At 37.6% G+C, this 9106-nt stretch overlaps 1 protein-coding gene and 1 pseudogene across 2 annotated transcripts in view; one reads left to right on the top strand and one right to left on the bottom strand.

Moving 5' to 3' along the window:
- FBXW7 (F-box and WD repeat domain containing 7, E3 ubiquitin protein ligase) overlaps positions 1-9106 on the bottom strand; it is a 253699-nt gene that overhangs the window by 221092 nt on the left and 23501 nt on the right. For both annotated transcript variants that reach the window (XM_006884471.1, XM_006884470.1), the window contains one exon: positions 7617-7626. The gene's annotated coding sequence lies outside the window, so the exon portion shown is untranslated. The remainder of the gene's footprint in view (positions 1-7616; positions 7627-9106) is intronic.
- The window catches only part of LOC102867662, a 112676-nt pseudogene that overhangs the window by 80078 nt on the left and 23492 nt on the right, over positions 1-9106 (top strand).

Raw genomic sequence — 9106 nt, 5'->3', positions numbered from 1 at the left:
AGGGTCACCCATTTTGAATAATATTGCATGAGTTCCTTGTTTTTCAATGCAGCATAGTATTCCATTGTGTGAATATACCACAGCTTCTCTACCCATTCGTTTGTTGATGGGCATTTAAGTTGTTTCCAACTCCTTGCTATTGTAAACAAAGCCACGATAAACATGGGTATGCAAATATCTACTTGGATGTCATTTATGGTCTCTTTAGAGTACATTCCCAGTAGTGGAATTGCTGGGTCAAATGGTATCTCTATTTGCAACAAAAAAAGTATATTTTTAACAAAGGCTTTCTACCCATGCCAAATCTATGTCACAAATGTTATTTTAAAAAATTACAACTGCAATTTAACTACAGAAGAGCAAAATTTAAAAAGGAGCTGCTATATAGGACACTTCAAAATAATAGAGGACAAATTAAGAGCCATTTTCAGCAAATACAGTTCATAGTAAAGGCAGGTTCCTCTCAATTAAAAAAAAAAAAAAAACAGCCAAAAACTGGCCAGGTGCTTTAGGTCCCCCTTCACTTTCTGCAAGAAAGTGTCATCTGCATAAATTAGCTTGTTGATGAGTCTGCTCTCCTGATTCCACATTCTTCCTCATACAGTCCAGCTTCTTGAATGATTTGTTCAGGATACAGATTAGATATGGAGAAAAGATATAACCAACATGACACGCATTTTTCCTGATTTTAAACAGTGCCGTGAATTATACGTTTAAAATACATACTGAATAAGTATGGTAAAAGAATACAACCCTGACGCACACATTTGCTGACTGTAAACCTCTGTTCTGTTCAAATGACTGTTTCCTGGTCTATACCCCAGTTCTGTACAAGCAAAATTAAGCATTCTGAGATTCCTCCTATTCTCAGTGTTATTTATATTTATTCAGATTCACATAGTTCTGCTTTGGTATTCTGTTTGGGCCAAGATCTATCAGCATTCATGTTCCTCAATTCATAACCTCTTCTCAATCCAGCTTAAATTTTCGGATTTCTCTTTTAATGTACTGCTTTTGACAATCTGCTAGGGGTTTTTCCCCCAATTATCTTTATTGTTGTTGTTATGCATCAGAGTCATGTACAACTCATAGAGACTCTAAACAACAGACCTGAACCCTATCCTGATCATTCTTAACACTGCTGACACAATGGAGTCCATTGCTGTAGACACTATCTCAATCATCTTACCAAGGGTTTTTCCTCTCCTTCACTGACCTTCTACTTTTCCAAGCATGATGTTCCTTTCCAAGCAATAGCCTCTCCTAACAACATGTCCCAGGGGAATTCTGGTGGCTAGCAATAAAGCACTGCACTGTCTATGCAAAGACACTATGTTGTTTTTCTAATAAATTTAGATCATTTCTTTCCCAATCTTCCAAAAACTGCAGATTTGAAGGTATGGTCTGTTAAGGGATCTACAGAACAAAGTTCATTAAGAGTAAATGTGTGTGTAAGAAAAGATCGAAATCTTTTGTAGGCACTGTATAGATCAATCAAAACTATAAGCAATATAACTGCTGTCCAATGCACTTTCCATATCAGAGTCAAATTTAGTACCTCAGGTAAAGCCAGATGTTACTTTAAAAAAATTTTTGAGATTCACACTAAATTTTACAATGAAGGATATATGCATTTCTTTATTATACACCATTGGAAGGACTTCTTGAACCAAGATAGTTTTGCAAAAATGGCTGATTGTATGATGAGGAGAGGGAAAGTAGACGATCAGCACAGAATACCTTTTAATGCTAGAAAGTAAGGAAGTTCTCCAAAAAATGAAGATATGTCAAAAGGACCCATATGTTCTTGCTCTAAAAAGCCCTGGTGGTGTATCTACCAGCTGCTCTGAAGGATTAAAGATGAGCAGTTTCCAGCCATAAAGATTTACAATCTCAGAAACATAAGAGAGCATAAGAATTGGAATCAACTCAATGGCATTAAGTTTGCAGTTTTTTTCCCTCTAAAATGTCAGCCTCAGCAGTTTAAGTCCACACTCTCCAGCCTAGGAAAAATTCAAAGGCTTGTTAGAAGTCACACAGTGAGGCAACTGAGCTGTGATCTAAACTGAGATCTCTTACACTTCTTCCTGTGGTCTCTAAAAAGTATGAAGGGAGAGGGAGAGAAGACATCTTTCCAAAATATGTTAGTTCTTGTTTGGTCCATTGATTACGACCCATAGTGACCCCATGAACACTGATCTCAACCCTGTCTTTTCCTTGGGCCGTCATCACACTTTCTGACACACTAGAGCCCCTTGCAGCAGTCACTGTGTCAATCTACCCGGGTAAGGGTCTTCCTTTTTTCACTTCCCACCTTCCCAAGCATGAAGTCCCTCTCTAAGGAACAGCCTCTCATAGTAATATGACCAAAGTATGTGAGACAAAGTTTTATCATCTTTGCCTCCAATAACCAATTTCACTGTACTTTCTCCAAGACACATTTATTTGTTCTTTTGGCAGTCCATGAGATATGCAGTGCTCTTCTCCAACACCACAGCTCAAAGGCATCAATTCTTCTGTCATCCCTATTCTTTGCTCAGCTCTAACATACATATCTAGTGATCAGAAAGATCATGGTCTGAATCAGACATACCTTATTCCTCAAACTGACATCATGTTCCTCAATAATCTGGAGAGGTCCCTGACTGCAGACTTTCCCAGTGCAATACATTTCATGATTTCTTGAAATGCTAGAACCAAGGGTGCTAATTGTAGATCCAAGTAAGATGAAGTTGGGCTGACAGTTTCAACCTTTTCTCCACCTGTCAAGATGTTGTCAACAGATCCAATGGTAAGAATTTTTGTTTCCTTGACATTGAGATGCAATCCATATTGAAGACTATATGCTTTGATCTTCTTCAACTAGTATTTCAAGTCCTCCTCACTTTCAACAAGCAAGGCTGCATGTTATATCAAGGCTATAAGCAAGGTATGGTTGTGTGTATCATCTGCATAGTCATTCCTAAATACAAACATAAAACATTCTCACCTTTACAAAACGTTAACATATACACAAAAAATGTTCCCTGCAATTTTTTTCATAATGACAAAAAACCAAGAATAACTTAAACATCTAGCAGTTAAACTATAATATACTTCATTTTGCTGGAAGAATTGGATTAATGTAATAAAATGGCTGTCTTGTCAATAAACACTACGTGAGAAAAGGGCAATTGCTTTACAACTGAATTTCATTCAGATCTAATAAGAACTTTCACCCCTAAAATAAGTTTTTAAGTAAGTTGTGTGAGGATTATTTGTAACACTAAATTCCTGAAAGTACAACTGCTGATTCAAAGGGAAAATATACTTTATTCTGTTGTTGGTGTCAAGTGCTGTCAAACTGAGTCAGACTCACAGTAATCCTATGAAACAACAGATCTGAACACTGTCCTATCCTGTCATCCTCATCTTCTCTGACAGACTTGAACCCACTGCTGCAGTCACTGTACTAATCAATTTGGTTGGAGGTCTATCTTCCAAGCATGTTCGTTTCCAAAGAACAGCCCCTCCAAACAACATGCCCTAAGTATATGAAAGGAAGCCTCACTATCCTTGCCTCTAAGGAGCACGCTGCCTGCCAAAATGTTCTCCAAAAACGGCTGCATCAATATATACTCCCACCAACAGCGTGTGAGGAAAATTTTTCCCACACATGCAAAACCCTAGCCATTATCAAACTTTTTTAGATTTGTGATATATATTCTTTTTACCTCTCCTCACTGATTTAAAAGCAAGTAAAACCAAAGGGGGGAAGAACTAGGGGGGGAAGGAAGGAGGACCTTCCCACCATAATTAGTATCACTTACGGGCAAGGATAGAACTTCATTTTTCATAATTAAAAATTACTGAGAAAGCTAGGACATTGAGTCAAAATGATGTAGTCACGTGCCATTTGTTGGAACTCACAGCTTAACCTCCAATGGATTTTCAGAGGTTGTAAACTGCACAGGAAGAGACGTCCATATTTCTTCAGAGAAACAGCTGATGAATTCAAACCACATGCCTTTGGGTTGGAAATACAACTTCTTACCCACTAGGCAAAAGAAGAATCAATGCCTTCAAATTGTGGTGCCAGAGAAGAGTCTTGAACATACCATGGACTGCCAAGGAAACAAACAGGTCTGTCTTAGAGAGAGTGAAAACAAGTTTCTCCTTGGAGACTAGGTTTTGAAGCTCTGTCTCACATACTTCGGGCATGTGGCCAGGAGAGACCAGTCCTTGGAGAAAGACATCATGCTTGGAAGGATGGAGAGAGAGCACAATACAGTAACTGGGATAATAGGGGGTTGGTGTGTTGAAATCAGTGAGGCTGGCTCAAGACAGGGCAGGGGGGCAGAGCTGCTGTACAAAGGGTCGCTATGGGTCACAGGCAATTCGACATGACATAACAACAACAGCCCCATAGGCCACCAGAACTCCAAGAGGATACTAACAGGTAAAAAAAAGAAAAGTAAATATTTAAAGACAATGACTGGGGGTGCGGCGGGGGATGGATATGTAAAATTTTTATTGAGTTCAGTCTACTGAACAAAAGTATGAGTCAGGACCATAGCAGAGAGTTGTGCTGCTAACCCACAGGCATGTGTCTCTGGCAGTGTGAAACATGGTCATCTCTTCTTTCTCATTACAGCCTCAGCTAGCAACTGTTTGCAACCCCATGACAATGAGTTTAGGGCCCTCTGGGAGTACAGAACAAAGGAAGTTATCACTTCTAATCCAAAGGCCATCCCATTCTGTCCTGTGGAATCCACCATCAGCTTCTGGGGAGAAAAATGGGCAATCTCTTGTAAAAGCCTTCAAAAACCTGCCAGAGAAGTCTGTTTTGAGTTGGTTTTAACTTAATGGAAAAGTTGCTGTTGTGTGCCGTTGAGTCACCTGCAAGCCGTAGCAACCCTATGTACAGCAGCTCTGAACCCTGCCATGTCCTGTGTCAGTCTCACTAATTCCAACACACCAGGCCCCATTGTCCCAGTCACCGTATCAATCATCTCATCTAGGGTCTTCCTCTCCTGCACTGTCCCTCCACCCTTCCAAGCATGATGTCCAATGAGTTTTGAGAATTTTTGGTTCATTTTATTGTTTTGGTTTGGTTGGTTTTTGGTTAGTTGGTTGGTTGGTTGGTTTTGCGTTCATACTGCTCTACATTCTAGTTTGATAAGTATAGACTAGATAAGCAGCTACCTAACGTACAACTATTGGGCTTTTCCCATTTACAGCAAAGGAAAATAAAAAAACATCAAAGATTCAAAAACAAATTAGCCCATAAGCACTATAGCCTAGATTAAAGCACTAAACTGTACCCAGCCACTACCACCTAAAGTTCTGACCAGGGATAAGAGAAGGTTCCAGTTACAATGGGAGAAAAATGTATAAATCCAATTAATACAAAAAATATGGGACTTAATAAACTAATACAGATTAGAGGAATCCTTCAAATCCAATAGAGCTCACCTCCCAAATGAACCCTTTTGAAACCTGGGACAATCAATGAAACACAACTGGCCAATCCTCTGGTACTCTTTGCTTTCAACCAAGACCCAATACAATGGGAGAAAAATGTATAAATCCAATTAATACAAAAAATATGGGACTTAATAAACTAATACAGATTAGAGGAATCCTTCAAATCCAATAGAGCTCACCTCCCAAATGAACCCTTTTGAAACCTGGGACAATCAATGAAACACAACTGGCCAATCCTCTGGTACTCTTTGCTTTCAACCAAGACCCATCTGACATTGGCAATGATATCCCTAATGCCATGACTTCTTTTAAACCTGGTTTGCATTTCTAGTGGTTCTCTGCTGATGTACTGTTTGGTTTGGGATATCCTTTAGCAGGATTTTATGTACATGTGGTATTTGTGATATTGTCTGATCATTTCCACACACACTGTTGGATTATCTTTTTTGAAATGGAATAAATATGGTTCTCTTCCACCCAGTTGGACAGAGAGTTGCATTCCAAATTTCTTGACACAACTTAGTAAGCATATCCAGAGCAGCATCTGTTTGCTGAAATACATCAATTGGTATGCAGTCAATTCCTGGAGCCTTTTTCTTGCCAATTCCTTCAGTTTGAGTTTCTTCCTTCATCACCATTGCCTCTTGATAATACATTGTTTCATAAAATTTTTCTGCATTATTTTTGGTACAGTGACCCTGTTATACTCCATCCTCTGATACTTCCTGGTCACTCAATATTCTCTCCATAGTATCCTTAAGTACCACAATTCAAGGCTTGAATTTGTTCTTCAGTTCTTTCAGCTTAAGGAATGCAGAGTGTTTGTTCCTTTTTGGTTTTCCAACTACAACTCTGTGCACATTTCATTATACTACTTTGCTTTTGTCTTCCCGAGCCACCCTTTAAAATCTTCTGCTCAGCTCCTTGCCTTCCTGATTTCTTCCCTTTGCTTTGGCTTCTCAGCACTTGAGTGCAATATTCAGAGTTTCCCTCCATCTTGCTCTCTTCTTCCTCCTCTGTCCAGCTTTCAATATTATTACATTTCAACATCAAGAAAAACTCTTTACCATTGGATCAACAAGCTGAACCATGAAAAGACTTAAGTTAACAATTATTACATTCTTCCTGGAACTATAATCAATGTCCAGGGAAGCAGCAATCATGAATTTTAGAAAAGCAAACAACAACGAAAAAAAGATATACTACAAGAGGTTAATCTGCTACCAGAGATCATTTTAAAGTGCTAAAGAGCAAAAATGTCCGTTTAAGATGAAGGTCTATTTGCCCCAAGCCATAGTTTCATATGCATGTGAAAGTTGAAGAATGAATTAGGAAGCCTGAATATCTGTGGTGTTAGTAAAGAACACTGAATACAGGATGGACTGCCAAAAGAACAAACATCTATCTCAGAAAAAGTGCCTGTCGCCAAAGTCCTCCGCAGAGGCAAAGATATCCTATATTTTGGACATGTTATCAGAAAGAGACAATCCTTGGCAAAGGGTATATTTGGAAAAGCCAAGACAGAAAGACCTTCAATGAGCTGGACTGACACAGTGTCTGCAACAATAGGCTAAAGGGCAGTCGAGATTTAAAGGATAGCCCAAGATATCACACAAGGTCTTGATATGTTATACACAAGAACACTATGACACAGCTGATTTAATGATACCTGATAACAGCATCATGGCTACATGATTTGGGGCAATCATCTGATCTCTAAGGACCTTCACCTCCACAGCTCTGTCTTTAAAATATGAAATAATAAAACCAAAAATAAAGTGTGGCATCTAACTAGCTGTGAAAAACAAATAAAAACAAAAGGAAAAGAATAATGCATGTTCTGCCAACTTCAGAGTATATACTTAAATATCAATGAAAATAGCCAGCAATTTACTAGCTGTGTGCCAAAAAGTACTGTTCCAGAAATAATACATAAGAAATAAACTTACAGATGATATAGATAGTATAGTACTGTGATTGAAATCCCTAGCTCTGCAGTTGGTGTGTCTGGATTCAATCCCAGCTCTACTACTTACTAAAAGTAGGATGTTAAGCATGTTTAAATTCTTTGTGCCAAATATTCAACTGTAGGGACATTAACAATACTTAGCACTCTAAGGACTGGATGAATTAATATACACAAAACACACAGAAAAGTGCCTGGCACATGTTAAGTTCTTTAATGTCAGATACCACTATTATTTTTTATAAAATATAGTTCTTAAAAGTAGTCAGAATCATAATGACTTTCCGCTGGGTTTCTGAAGTTGCAAATCTTTCCAGGAATAAAGTGAGTGCTTACCTCTCTCCCTTATGGAATGAATAATGAATTCAAACTTCTAACCTTTCAGTTAGCTGCCCAGCACATTACAAACTTTGCCACCAGGTCTCCCATATTATTTTTACAGGGCTTCTATATTATTTTTATATTCATTTCTAAGAAACAAAACTTGTGGTAGATAATAACAAAGGATACTAATAAGCCTAGGACTTTAGGATCTTAAAATTCTGAGATGATTTTTCGGATTGCCGCTGATCTGCCTCCTCCAATCCTAAATTCTAATTTACCAAAATTCAGTTCCACTTAGGCATTTACAATCCATTAACAGCACTCCATTCTTAGTGTTTATATGTAATTTCTGGAAAGGAGGAACAAATTAGAAACAGATAAAAAATTCCTGGAAAGGGCAAAATTAAAATGCACATAATTAGGGTTAACAAATATTTAAAATGGAACAGAGAATTTCTGACAAAATTTTTAAAAGTAATTTTTCAGTTTTAGCTCTAACAAAACATTAGAAAATTACATTAATGTTATTTATGATAGGGAAATATGTCAAAACTATGCTCCCATTGTATTTATTAAATGTAAAACAACTATAAATAAGCAATTAAGGTAGAGAATAGACCTATGTGACATATAGGGGGAAAGAAAAGTAAATTTTTAAATAACAAACTCCAAGTTAGCAAAGAAAATAACAACATATCATATATGGAGAATTTGTCAAAGATAGCCATTGAGCTAAATTCTTTTTTTATACATAAACAACTGATTCCCAAGTTTTCTATGCTTTTACACATACCAAAACCATAGGTTTTCAAATCCTAAATATGATATTTTTAAGGTCCATCCCTGAACCAAGGTTGCTTCTTAGTAGTAAAACTTTTCATATACTTTTTTGGCATATTGTCTGTCAGGAGATGCCAGTCCTTGTAAGAGACATTATGCTTAGGAGAAGAAACCTCATTGCTGTTCAATCGGAACTGGATTAGAGCAGACCCTCTAGTAGGTTTTTAGAGGTTGTAAACACACAGAAGATAGCTCATCTTTCTCCCACAGAGCCACTGGTGGATTTAAATTGCCAGAGTGGCACTGACTTTGGGTTACCCCCACAATTCCCCATGGACTACACCATAAGACATACAAAAAACATTTAATAAGTAGTAATGATAATCGTGACAATGATTATTAAAGCACTAATTTATCAAATTACCAAATCTGTGGTCTCATACACATCCCTCTTTCTTATAGCTTATTCTTTTTTTTTTTAAATTTAGGTTGTTTATTTTTCATTTCAATGAACATCTACAGAGATTTTGGGATTCCATTCATTCATTGTTGCACCCTTCTCCCCGCACA

This window comes from Elephantulus edwardii, unplaced genomic scaffold (genome assembly GCF_000299155.1).
Source record: "Elephantulus edwardii isolate Elephantulus edwardi_28Jun2011 unplaced genomic scaffold, EleEdw1.0 scaffold00034, whole genome shotgun sequence".
Classification (NCBI taxonomy): domain Eukaryota; kingdom Metazoa; phylum Chordata; class Mammalia; order Macroscelidea; family Macroscelididae; genus Elephantulus; species Elephantulus edwardii.
The sequence above is the reverse complement of the archived record's forward strand: the minus strand, read 5'-3'. Positions and strand labels throughout refer to the sequence as shown.